The 14,200-nt window shown below is 43.2% G+C and overlaps 1 protein-coding gene across 3 annotated transcripts in view; it reads left to right on the top strand.

The window, feature by feature from the left end:
- Positions 1-14,200, top strand: part of NTMT1 (N-terminal Xaa-Pro-Lys N-methyltransferase 1) — a 77,987-nt gene that overhangs the window by 16,586 nt on the left and 47,201 nt on the right. For all 3 annotated transcript variants that reach the window (XM_067471799.1, XM_067471801.1, XM_067471800.1), the window contains exon 2: positions 3,606-3,685. The gene's annotated coding sequence lies outside the window, so the exon portion shown is untranslated. The remainder of the gene's footprint in view (positions 1-3,605; positions 3,686-14,200) is intronic.

Raw genomic sequence — 14,200 nt, forward strand, 5'->3', positions numbered from 1 at the left:
ACAGAAAACTCTAAAAGGGTTTGGTGGGCATTGACCTTGAGTTTGGGAGTCGTAGTTCACCTACATCCAGAGAGCGCTGTGGACTCAAACAATGATGGATCTGGACCAAATTTGGCAGAAATATTCCATATGCCCAGATATGAACACAGATGGAGTTTGGGGGAAATACACCGTGACATTTGGGAGTTGTAGTTACTGGGATTTATAGTTCATCTACAATCAGAGAGCATTCTGAATCCCACCAGCAATAGAATTGGGCTAAACTTCCCACCCAGAAGCCCCATGACCAACACAAAATACTTAAGGCCATCCAGTCCAACTCCCTTCACAAGAGCAAGAAAACGTAATCAAAGCCCTCCCAACAAAGAGCTATCCAGCCATAGATATTGATAGATAGATATGATTCACAGAGAGAGAGAGAGAGAGATAGTATCATAGATTTGAAAGGGACCCCTAGAGAAGGACAATTATATGTTGCATGTTCCAGGGTAGGCAAACCACCACATTAACACTGACAAAGAAACACCAAGAAATACTGTTTATCCACAAGCATAACGACATTACATATATTAGAAACCAACGCTTTCGAATTACTTTATTTTCCAGATCACCAAACTGGGCCACAGCAACCCGTGGCAGGGGACAGCTAGTACTGTATATACTCGAGTATAAGCCTAGTTTTTCCAGTCCTTTTTTTAGGCTGAAAAAGTCTCCTCCAGCTTATACTCGAGTCAATTGTTATTTATTATTTTAATTTCTTCTTCTTCTTCTTCTTCTTCTTCTTATTATTATTATTATTACATTTATTATTTTATTGTTGTTGTTATTATTACATTTATTATTTTACTCTATTATTATTATTTTATTCTATTTATTATTATTGGAGGACATGTAAGCATATTTACATTGAAGAAGGTCCGAATAATGGTTTAATCAGAGTTGGACAGTCTTATCTTATTACAGTTTTATGTAAATATTCAAAAACATTTAACCTAATAATAATAATAATAATAATAATAATAATAATGAACTTTATTTGTACCCCGCTACCATCTCCCCAAGGGACTCGGTGCAGCTTACATGAGGCCGAAGCCAAATACAACAATACAAGCAATAATAACAACAATATAATAAACAATAAAATAAAACATGGACAATAAAATAACGTAAACATTAACAGTAAGACAACACACAATTAAAACTATGGGAAGGCCAAATGTAAAATTAAAATTGAAAATAATGTTGGAACATGGGCGAAAGAGTGATAACCTACTAATGCCTAAATTAATATAATTTTATTGGTATCTATTTTTATTTTGAAATTGACCCGTAAATGCTGCATTTCCCATCCTCGGCTTATACTCGAGTCAATACATTTTCCCATTTTTTTTTTTGTGGTAAAATTAGGTGCCTCGGCTTATATTCGGGTCGGCTTATACTCGAGTATATACGGTAATATCTATCCTATCTATATCAGTCTATACCTCACCTGTCTGTCTTTTTATCTCTCTGTCTGTCTCGCTACCTTCCTACATACCATCATATCTATCCTAACTATCCTTCCTTCCTACCTACCTATCCATCAATGAGATGAGGCCATGGAGGACCATCCAACAACAACAACTCTGGCACAAGCCAGTGAAGGTGGTCCCAATGGTTATCGGCACACTGGGTGCAGTGGCTCAAGACCTTGGCCTGCACTTAAAAAAATCGGCGCTGACAAAATCACCACCTGTCAGCTGCAAAAAGCCACCTTACTGGGATCTGCACGCATTATTCGCCAATACATCACAGAGTCCGAGACACTTGGAAAGTGTCCGACATGTGAGCCGGTACAACCTTCCCTCTGGAACGGTACCTATTGATCTACTCACATTTGCATGTTTTTGAACTGCTAGGTTGGCAGAAGCTGGGGCTAGCAACAGAAGCTCTCCCCGTTCCCCAGATTTGAAGCAGCGACCTTTCAGTCAGCAAGTTCAGCAGCTCAGCGGTTTAACCCACTACGCCAGCAGAGGCTCCCAATAACAGTAGTAATACTAATAGAAATAGTAATAATAACAACAATCATAGAAGTTGATAAAACCATGAAAATGAACAAAATCTGGCTACCAGTATTAAAAAACTCTAAAATTAGAACAGCACAACAACAGAGAGGAAACAAACAAGGACATCTAATCACCTCTCAACAAAAGTTTGCTCTAGGCACTGTCAAGCCATTATATGCTAATCAAGGTGGTCAGTTGAAACATTCACACCAAGCTCCAGCAGACAAGAGTCCTTTGTCCCACCCTGGTCATTCCACAGATATATAAACCGTTTTTCCTAGTTCCAACAGACCTCACTACCTCTGAGGATGCTTGCCATAGATGCAGGCGAAACGTCAGGAGAGAATGCCTCTAGACCATGGCCATATAGCCCGAAGAAACCTACAGCAACCTAGCAATTCCGGCCATGAAAGCCTTCGACAATACAATCATAGAAGTAGTAATAATAACAATAGTAATGATTACTAATAATAACTAATAGATCAGATTGGGGTGCAGTGTAGGGGAGACGAGGATAGTTGATGCATATATCTATGGCTACCTGTATATTTGTATTTTATTTTAAGAGGACTAGATGTATGTTGTATGTTGTGTCTGCACTGTTTGTTTTTGATAAGGCCAACTGGCTAATCAATAAAAATTGTTGTAATAATAACTAATAATAGAATACTAACAATAACAACAATAGTAATGGGTTGTTACAAGTTTTTCGGGATGTATGACAAACCCAGTTATTCCAGCTACAAAAGCCTTCGACAATACATTGAACAATAGTAATATTAACAATAACAATAGTAATACAGTGGTAATGATAACTAATAATAATTAATAATAATCAAAATTGTAATAACAGGAGTAATGATAACTAATAATAAATAATAATAGCAATAGTAATCTATATAAATAAAAATGTAATGTTCGTTTGTGGGATTAACAGAACTCAAAAACTACTGGACGAATTGACACCAAATTTGGACACAAGACACCTAATAACCCCAATGGATGTCCTTCACTCAAAAAAATTGATTTTGTCATTTGGGAGTTGTAGTTGCTGGGATTTATAGTTCACCTACAATCAAAGAGCATTCTGAACCCCACCAACGATAGAATTGGGCCAAACCTCCCACACAGAACCCCCATGACCACCAGAATCTGCCACAGCAGCGCGTGGCAGGGGACGGCTAGTAATAATAAAATCGTAATAGTAATAACAGTCATAATCATACTAATATTTATTTATTTATTTATTTACTATATATGTATACCACTTTTCTCAGCCCTCGGGCAACTCAAAGCGGTTAACAATGGCAAAATTCCACAGCTGAAGGGCCACCACTGAGAAGGCCCTGTACTTGTGACGCAGGTGGGAGCAAGAGCAGGGCCTCCCCAGACGATCTTAACGTCCTAGTAGGTTCATAGGCGGAGATGCGTAGAGATATTAATAGTAATAATAACATTACTAATAGTAATAACATTAGTAATGATAACAAACAATAACTAATAATAGTAAATAATAATAATAATAATAATAATAATAATAATGCATTATGTTTATTGCAGGTGCAGACCAGTATGGCTTTTAAAAAAGTAACTTCCCAGGATCTTCCACCAGGAATAAAAGAGAATTCTTGGAATTCAAGGTAGGCAGGCATAGGGTTTGGGGAGCTGCCTCCAAAGCCTCTCTCCCTCCCTCGTCTTTTCCTCGGTGCTTTCTGTCCATCTCCTTTCTTTTCACTAGAGGCTGCTCACTTTCACTCCTTCCGCCCTTGGAGCGCCTTTCAGTTCCTTCGGGTGGCATTATCGGGAACGGATCGGATGCCGCTCTTTGGGCCCTCCTCAACTGTTTTATTTTCCCATCTCTTTTCCACAGGGCCCATTTTCTCTTGCCTCCCTCCTCCCTTTGTCCTCAGCTTGCTGCAAATCTGCGATGCTGCAATCTGTTGGTTTGGTGGTGTCTCTTTATCCTGAGTCCCAATGGCCATCTGTTGGGAGGGCTTGAGTGGTACCTTTCTACAGAATGGGGTTGGACCGGATGGTCCTTTGGGTCCCCCTCCAGTTCTAGCATTCTATATGTATTATCTATATCTATACCTACCGTATATTTATCTATCTATCGACCATATCTATGGCTGGATGGCCTTCTATCAGGAGGGCTCGGATTGTGTCTTCCTACAAATTAGAATGGGACAGGACTGGATGGCCTTTGGGGTCCTGTCTAAGTTTAGGATTCTATATGTATTATCTATATCTATACCGAGCGTATATCTATCTATCGACCATATCGATGGCTGGGTGGCCTTCTATTGGGAGGGCTCGGATTGTGTCTTCCTGCAGATTAGAGTGGGGCTGGATTGTATGACCCTTGGGTGTCCCCCTCCAACTCTAGGATTCTATATGTATTATCTATATCTATACCTATCTGTCTATCAACCATTATTATTATTATTATTATTATTATTACCATATCTTTTGCTGGATGGCCTTCTATTGGGAGGGCTCAGATTGTGTTTTCCTACAAATTAGAATGAGGCTGGACTGGATAGCCTTTGGGGTCCTACCTAAGTTTAGGATTCTATACGTATTATCTATATCTATACCTACCATATATTTATCTATCTTTCTATCAACCATATTGATGGCTGGATGGCCTTCTATCAGGAGGGCTTGGATTGTGTCTTCCTGCAAATTACAATGGGGCTGGACTGGATGGCTTTTGGGGTCCTATCTAAGTCTAGTACTCTTCTTTTTTGGATGGGCATCTGTTGGGAGGGATTGGGTTGTGTCTTCTTGCAAATTACAATGGGGCTGGACTGGATGGCCTTTAGAGTCCCGTCTAAGTCTAGTAGTCTTTTTTGTATGGGCATCTGTTGGGAAGGATTGGAATGTATCTTCCTTCAAATTACAATGGGGCTAGAATGGATGGCCTTTGGGGATCTCTTCCCTCTCTTTGATTCTAAGGAAGCTTTTAAAGGAGGGGCTTTTGTTGGGAGGGATCGGATTGTGGTGTGAATAGATTTGGACTGGATGGCCTTTGGGGATTTCTTTAAAGAAGCCATTAAAGTGGGAGGGCTATCTGTCTGGAGGGATCGAATTGGGGTGTCTTCCTGCATTGCAGATTGGTGTTGATCTGAATGGCTTTCGAGTAGCTATTCAAGTGTCAAACGGCATTCTTTTCATGGGTCTTTTTCACTCTTCTTCAGGAGCGGATGGCAAGGAAAGAAGGGGAAGAGACACTCTGGAGGTCAAGTGTCCCCTCAAAAGAGTCCTCCTCCTCCTCTTCCTCTCCATCTGCATCCTCTCTAGGCATTTCTTGGGTCCTCCGGCATGACTTGATAGTCTCCTACACTGCAAGTCCCTTTGTTTACTGGAATACATGGCTTTGTTTATCCGGAATATGTCTTCTCTAGGCCTTTTCTTGGATCTCGATTTGCTATTCTCCATGGTTTTGTGGATCCACACCCTCTCCAGGCATTTCCTAGGTCCTCTAGCTCATCTCAATGCCATTATCGGCCTCAAAGTGTGCTTCCTTTCCACTATTATATATGGTTTCATTTACACACCTCCAACTGGAAACCTTTTCCATGAGTGTTTTCTAGATTCTGCAACAGAGAGCCTCTCTGGGAATTTTATTGGTCCTCCAGCACGATTATCTATGGTTTTGTTTACCAACCTCCAACTGGAAACCTTTCCCATGAGTGTTTTCTAGTTCCTGCAACAGAGAGCCTCTCTGGGAATTTTATTGGTCCTCCAGCACGATTATCTATGGTTTTGTTTACCAATCTCCAACTGGAAACCTTTTCCATGAGTGTTTTCTAGGTTCTGCAACAGAGAGCCTCTCTGGGAATTTTATTGGTCCTCCAGCACGATTATCTATGGTTTTGTTTACCAACCTCCAACTGGAAACCTTTTCCATGAATGTTTTCTAGGTCCTGCAACAGAGAGCCTCTCTGGGAATTTTATTGGTCCTCCATCACGATTATCTATGGTTTTGTTTACCAACCTCCAACTGGAAACCTTTTCCATGAGTATTTTCTAGGTCCTGCAACAGAGAGCCTCTCTGGGAATTTTATTGGTCCTCCATCACAATTATCTATGGTTTTATTTACCAGCCTCCAACTGGAAACCTTTCTCATGAGTGTTTTCTAGGACCTGCAACAGAGAGCCTCTCTGGGAATTTTATTGGTTTTCCAGCACAACTCTGTGGTTCCCTTCAAAGCGTCCTTTGTTTGCATCAGTTGGGTTATTATCCACACTTTTGTTGACCCCCTCTAGGCTTTTCCTTGGTCCTCCAATGCAACTCTTATGCTGTTCTTGCACATATAGCGTTCAATATGATATACAGCAAATGGATTCATGCAAGGTGGTGCAATGTTACTACTTTTGTGCAAAATAGGAATGTTTCGGGAGCTTTTTTAGAGAGGCAAGCAACGTATTGCAAGGAGGGAATGCGGCGGAGTTGCCAAAGCCTCAACTTTTTGAGATATATATATATATATATATATGTGGAGCGCTGCGCAGAGGAGAGCAGGAAAGGCGAGGAAAGCCAACCCGGTTGCCATAGCAGCGAGGAACAGGAAGCGGAGAGAAAATAGCAGCAGCAGCATCGTGTTCTGCTGAGGCCTGCAAGAGCCAGCATCATCGCCCCCCTTGCCTTCGTTCTGGAGTTCGTTAGTTCGTTAGTTCGTTCTCTCTTTCTTTCCATCCCGCTTTCTCCTTCTCTTTGCAAATTCACTTCTCTGCATGCATGGCTGGCCCTGATCCAACTCCTCTCAGGTTGCAAAATATTAAAAGTATTATTATTATTATTAATAATAAACTGCTATGGTTCTCGAACATGGCCAGAAATCTTACAAAAACCCTCTCAACAAAGGATTCCCCCAGGCAGTAAGATGCTAGACCTTGAAACTGCTAGGCCATTCAGTGCTAATCACGGTGGCCAATTGCTTCTCAAACATAGCCAGACAGCTCGGAAAACTTACAAAAACCCTCTCAACAAAGGATTCTCCCAGGCAGTAAGAAATCACACCTTGAAACTGCTAGGCAATTCAGTGTTAATCATGGTGATCAATTGCTTCTCGAACATGGCCAGATAGCCCAAAAATCTTACAAAAACCCTCTCAACAAAGGATTCTCCCAGGCAGTAAGAAGCCACACCTTGAAACTGCTAGGCCATTAAATGCTAATCAAGGTGGCCAATTGTTGAGAGGTGATTTTACTTTTATTATGTGTATACAATAATATAGAATATAGATAAATAGTTAGACCTCCCTTTGTTGAGAAGTGATTCAGGGACAGCTAATCACTTCTCAACAAAGGATTCCCCCAGGCAGTAAGAAGCCACACCTTGAAATTGCTAGACTATTCAGTGCTAATCAAGGTGGCCAATTGCTTCTCAAACATGGCCATATAGCCCGGAAATCTTACAAAAACCCTCTCAACAAAGGATTCTCCCAGGCAGTAAGAAGCCAGACCTTTAAACTGTTAGGCTATTCAGTGCTAATCATGGTGATCAATTGCTTCTCGAACATGGCCAGATAGCCCAAAAAACTTATAAAAATCCTTTCAACAAAGGATTCCCCCAGGCAGTGAGAAGCCAGACCTTGAAACTGCTAGACCATTAAATGCTTTTCAAGATGGCCAATTGTTGAGAGGCAATTTCACTTTTATTATGTATATACAATAGAATAGAATATAGATAAATAGATAGACCTCCCTATGTTGAGAGATGATTCAGGGCAGCTAATCACTTCTCAACAAAGGATTCCCCCAGGCAGTAAGAAGCTACACCTTGAAACTGCTAGGCTATTCAGTGCTAATCATGGTGATCAATTGCTTCTCGAACATGTCCAGATAACCCAGAAATCTTACAAAAACCCTCTCAACAAAGGATTCCCTCAGGCAGTAAGAAGCCAGACCTTGAAACTGCTAGGCCATTAAATGCTAAGCAAGGTGGCCAATTGTTGAGAAGTGATTTCACTTTTATTATGTGTATACAATAGAATACAGATAAATAGATAGACCTCCCTTTGTCGAGAGGTGATTCAGGGACAGCTAATCACTTCTCAACAAAGGATTCCCCCAGGCAGTAAGAATCCACACCTTGAAATTGCTAGACTATTCAGTGCTAATCAAGGTGGCAAATTGCTTCTTGAACATGGCCAGAGAACTGGGAAAACTTAGGGAAAAACCCTCTCAAAAAAGGGCCATTATTAATATTGTTATTTAAAATAGATGATGATGATGATGATGATGATGATGATGATGATAGAGGCAGAGATGTCTTTCCTTGGTTCTGATGTTTGTGGCGCATGAGAATCCAGATGGGAGGAAAAGAGAAGGAAGGAAGGAAAGCAAGGAAGGGAAGCAGGGAGCAGATGTTATCATCTCCACGCACCGCCTGCGGCCAGCATCACCCTCCCTGCCTTCATGCCTTTGGTCTCCAGGACCTCCCAGAATCCTTTGCCAGCAGGGGATTATGGGAGTTTAAGCCACACACAAGCCATACAAAACAGCAGGGAGGTGGTGCAGGGTTTTTTTTTGGGGGGGGGTGTTGTGTTGTTGCACCGTTGTCGTGCATGGATGCTTGCATGAAAGCCCTGTGCAGAATCAGGGCAGAGAGGAGGAGGAGGAGGAGGAGGAGGCCATTGGCTTTGATGCGCAGGGACACATGGCCCACACATCCAGCCTCCATCTGCAGAAAGGCCAAGCCGGTGGGTCGCAGCTGTCGGCCGGCGCCAGGGAGATGAATGCCGAGCGGGCCACCCCTCGGCTGCCTTTGGCACACAAGCAGCCAGCCAGCCAGCCAGCCAGCCACCGTCCCCAAAGGGAAGCGAAGCAGAGGGAAAGTAGGGGGGCAAGGGCTGGGCCATTAACCCCATGCAGCCCAGGGCCTGGCGTTTGGGGGATTTAGAGAAGGAGAGGAGAAGGAAGGAAGGAGAAGAAGGAAGAGGAAGGCAGGAAAGAGGAGCAGGAGGAGAAGTGACTAGAAGGAGGAAAGAGGAGGAGGAAGAAAAAGAAGGAGAGGAGGAAGAGAAAGACGGAAGAAGGGGAGAAAAAGAGTAGGAAGAAGAGAAAGAAGGAGGAGAGGAAGGAAGAGAAAGAGAAAGACACAAGAGGAAAAGAAGTGAAGGAGGAATGAGAAAGGAAGGAAAGATCCGCCATTTTATGATTTCGTGGATACTGAGATCCGAAAGGAGAAATCCCGTATCCGCGGTTTTAAATAACGCAGATTCTGCGTCCCCGGAACGCTAAGAAGGCATTCCCCGGAGCCTGGAAAAAGGTTAATTTCATGCAATTTGATGGTTCAGGCAAGGAAAGACACAAAGTATCAAGCGGAAGAGTTAAAAGTTGCAATTTCAAGTATCTTTATTAGGGGAATAGCAACAATGTTAGGGCTTGGGGGAAAGTGATGGAAAGGCACAGAGGCTGAGTGCAGTCCCAGATTGAGCTGTCTGTTGGGGCACATTTCATCAGTTAGTCTCAATCGTGGCTTCTAGGAACTGCGGAACTCTCCACTGCACGTCAGACCAACTTGGAGGCAGGGGCCTCCGCTGCCCTCGATGACAGAGAGAGGAGGAAGAAAGAAGGGGAGAAAAGATGAAGAAGAGAAAGAAGGAGGGGAGGAAGAGAAAGAGAAGGACAAAAGAGAAGTGAAGGAGAAGAAAGAGGAAGGAAGGAAAGAGGACAGGAGAGAGGAGGAAGAAAGAAGGGAAGAAAAGATGAAGAAGAGAAAGAAGGAGGGAAGAGAAAGAGAAGGACAGAAGAGGAGGAGAAGTGTAGGAGAAGGAAGAGGAAGGAAGGAAAGAGGAGGACAGGAGAGAGGAGGAAGAAAGAAGGGAAGAAAAGATGAAGAAGAGAAAGAAGAAGGGAAGAGAAAGAGAAGGACAGAAGAGGAGGAGAAGTGAAGGAGAAGAAGAAAGAGGAAGGAAGGAAAGAGGAGGACATGAGAGCAGAGGAGGAGAAGTGAAGGAGAAGGAAGAAAGAGGGGGAGAAAAGAGGAAGAAGAGAAAGAAAGAAGGAAGGAAGATAAAGAGAGACAGAAGAGGAGAAGAAGTGGAGAGGAAGGAAGAGGAAGGAAGGAAAGAGGAGGACAGAAGAGTGGAGGAGGAGAAGTGAAGGAGAAGGAAGAAAGAAGGGGAGAAAAAAGGAAGAAAAAGAGAAAGGGAGGAAAGAAGGAAGATAAAGAGAGACAGAAGAGGAGAAGAAGTGGAGATGAAGAAAGCGGAAGGGAGGAAAGGAGGACAGGAGAGCAGAGGAGGAGAAGTGAAGGAGAAGGAAGGGGGAAGAGGAGGAAGAAGAGAAAGAAGGAGGGGAAGAAGAGAAAGGACAGAAGAAGTGAAGGAGAGGAAGGAAGGAAAGAGGAGTACAGGAGAGCAGAGGAGGAGAAGTGAAGGAGAAGGAGGAAAGAAGGGGGAAGAGGAGGAAGAACAAAAAGGAGGGAATAAGGAAGATAAAGAGAGACAGAAGAGATGAAGTGAAGGAGAGGAGGAAAGAGAAAGGAAGGAAAAAGGAGGACAGGAGAGAGGAGGAAGAAAGAAAGGGAGAAAAGAGGAGGGAGAAGAAAAAGGAGGATAGGAGGAAGGAAGAGAAAGAATAGGACAGAAGAGAAGAAGTGAAGGAGAGGAGGAAAGAGGAAGATAGGAGAGCAGAAGAGGAGAATTGAAGAAGGAAGAGGAAGAGGAAGAAGAAAAAGAAGCAGAGGAGGTAGAGGACGAGGAGGAGAAGTGAAGGAGAGGAGGAAATGAAATGGAGGAGAAGAGAAGGAAAAAGAGGAAGGAAAAGAAGGGCAGGAGAGAGGAGGAGGAGAAGTGGTGAGGAGAAGGAAGAAAGGAAGGAGAAAAAAGGAGGAAGAAGAAAAAGACGGAGAGGAGGAAATAAATAAATAAGGAAATAAGTTAGGAAATAAATAACAAAATAAGTCATTAAATAAAAATAATGGAATAAGTTGTGAGATAAATAATGAAATGTCATGAAATTAGTGGAATAAGTTGTGAAATAAATAATAAAAGAAATCATAAAAGCAGTCGTGAAATAAGTCGTGAAATCACGAAATCAGTCGTGAAACAAGTCATGAAATAGGTCGTGAAATAAATAACGAAATTAGCGTGAAATAAATACTGAAAGAAATAATAAGTTGTGAAATTAATAACAAAATAAATAATGAAATAAGTTGTGAAATAACAAAATTGGCTGTGAAATAAGTTGTGAAATAAATAGCCAAATAAATAATGAACTAAGTTGGGGGAAAAAATAACAAAATCAGTTGTGAAATCAGTAGTAAATAAATAACCAAATAAGTTGTGAAGTAAATAATGAAATGTCACTAACTAAACAACGAAATAGACAACGAAATAAGTAATGAAACAAGTAACGGAAAAATAAGTAATGAACGAAAGAAGAAGGCGATCAATCTGGAAAGGAACATGGCCGTTGATCCTGGGTTGCCATCCCTGATCCCTTCCTTTCCTGGCCATCTGCCCCTCTCCTCCTTTTTCTCTCTCCTCTTTCCGAGGGTACGGGCATTATTATTAGAGTGTGTGCGCCCCCCCCCCCCACATCCCCCGCCCTTCCCAAAGGGTCTTTAAACGGGAACATCTGCGTCCCCAAATGCGGTTGACAAACAGGCCGCCATGGACGGATCCCCGGCCTAATCTCTCGGCTGAGCCCTTCTTGGCAAGGCTTCCCAAACGCTGCGTGTCCAGCCATCCGTTTGCGTCGTCCACAAAAGCAGCACCGGCTTCATCTTATGGTCTATTTTCAGCCCCATCCTAGCGTGATGTGTGACCCATGGGATTTGCAGTCCTGCCTGGCCAAACAGGGCTAGGCTAGATGACCTCTAGGGAGCGGAGCCCAACAGCATCTCCTTCACTAGATGGCTAACTTCCAAGAGTGATTGCATTGTGTCTTCCTTCACTGCAGAATGGACTAGATGACCTTGAGGGTCCCTTCCAACTTTAGGGTTCGGAGATCCTTGGAAGTCTTTAAACAGGGGCTGGGTGGCTATCTGTCAGGAGGAATCGAACAATGTCTTTCTGCATATTGAAATAGGGTTAGGTCTAGATGACCTTTAAGGTCCCCTTCCATCTAGGATTCAGTCTGCTAAATCTGCTTCTCTGCATTTTTATTTATTTCAAGCATTTGTACCCCGTCCTTCTCAGGGCAGGGTTTTTAATGGTCATCTGTCTCTAGGATTTGGAGCCCAATAGAATGTCCTATGACCATCTGTCAGGAGGGCTCAGATTATGACTTCCTGCCTAACAGAACGGGGTTGGGCTACATGGCCCTTGGGTGCCTCTTCCAACTTTGATGACCTCCCTTAATGCTATGATTCAGAGACAGATTTGAGTCTCTTTAAAGCAGAGACTGAATGGCTGTCTGTTGGGAGGGATCAGATTGTGTCTTCCTTTCATGGCTGAATGGGGTTGGACTGGATGACCTTTGGAGTCCAGGCAATGCTATGATTCAGAGATTTAATTGAGCCCCTTTCAATTAAGCAGGGTCTGAATGGCATTCTGTTGGGAAGGATTGGATTGTGCCTTTCTACATAACAGAACGGGGTTGGACTGGATGACCTTCTGGTTCCCTTCAATGTTATGATTCACAGACTGATGTAGCCTGAACGGCCATCTGTTGGAAGGGATCGGATTGTGTCTTCCTTTCTTGGCCCAAATGGGGTTGGCTGGGATGACCTTCAGGGTCCCTTCAATATTATGATTGAGAGACTAATGGAGTTTCATTTAAGACTGAACGGCCATCTGTTGGGAGGGATCGGATTATGTCTTCCTTTCATGGCCTGAATGGGGCTAGACTGGATGACTTTCGGGGTCCCTTCAATGTTATGATTCAGGGGCTGATAGAGTCTCTCTCCATGCTACCATTCAGAGACTGACAGAGTCCCTTTTAAGTAGAAACTAAAGGGCCATCTGTCGGGAAGGATCGGATTGTGTCTTCTTGCATAACAGAATGGGGTTGGGCTAGATGGCCCTTGGGTGCCTCTTCTAACTTTGAGGTTGGACTGCATGACCTTCTGGGTCCCTTCAATGCAGGGGCAGATGGAGTTTCCCTCCGTGCTACGATTCAGAGACCGACGGGGTCTCTTTTAAGTAGAAACTAAATGGCCATCTGTCAGGAAGGATTGGATTGTGTCTTCTTGCATAACAGAACGGGGTTGGACTAGATGATCAGTGGGTACCTCTTCCAACTTTGGTGTTGGACTGGATGATCTTTGGGGTCTCTTCAGTGCTATGATTCAGAAACAGATGGAGTCACTTTTAAGCAGGGACTGAATGGCCATCTGTTGGGAGAGATTGAATTGTGTCTTCCTTTCATGGCCCAGATGGGGTTGGACTGGATGACCTTTAGGGTCCCTTCAGTGCTTTGATTCAGAGACTGATGGAGTCCCTTTTAAGTAGAAACTAAATGGCCATCTGTCAGGAAGGATCGGATTGTGTCTTCTTGCATAACAGAACGGGGTTGGACTGGATGACTCGTGGGTACCTCTTCCAACTTTGGTGTTGGACTGGATGATCTTTGGGGTCCTTTCAGTGCTATGATTCAGAGTCACTTTTAAGTAGGGACTGAATGGCCATCTGTTGGGAGGGATCGGGTTCCTTCAAAATTATGATAAATGGAGTCTCATTTATCCGACCTTCCTTTCATGGCCTGAATGGCCTGAATGAGGTTAGACTGGATGACCTTCGAGGTCCCTTCAATATTATGATTCAGAAACAAATGGAGTCTCATTTAAGATTGAATGGCCATCTGTTGGGAGGGATCGGATTGTGTCTTCCTTTCATGACCCTAATGGGGTTGGACCGGATGACCTTCGAGGTCCCTTCAATATTATGATTCAGAGACTAATGGAGTCTCATTTAAGACTGAATGGCCATCTGTTGGGAGGGATCGGATTGTGTCTTCCTTTCATGGCCCGAATGGGGTTAGGCTGAATGACCTTCGGGGTCCCTTCAATTCAGGGGCAGATGGAGTTTCTCTCCGTGCTACGATTCAGAGACTGATGGAGTCCCTTTTAATTAGAAACTAAATGGCCATCTGTCGGGAAGGATCAGATTGTGTCTTTTTGCATGACAGAACAGGGTTGGACTAGATGACCCGTGGGTACCTCTTCCAACTTTGGTGTTGGACTGGATGATCTTTGG

This window comes from Anolis sagrei, chromosome 11 (assembly GCF_037176765.1).
Source record: "Anolis sagrei isolate rAnoSag1 chromosome 11, rAnoSag1.mat, whole genome shotgun sequence".
NCBI lineage: Eukaryota > Metazoa > Chordata > Lepidosauria > Squamata > Dactyloidae > Anolis > Anolis sagrei.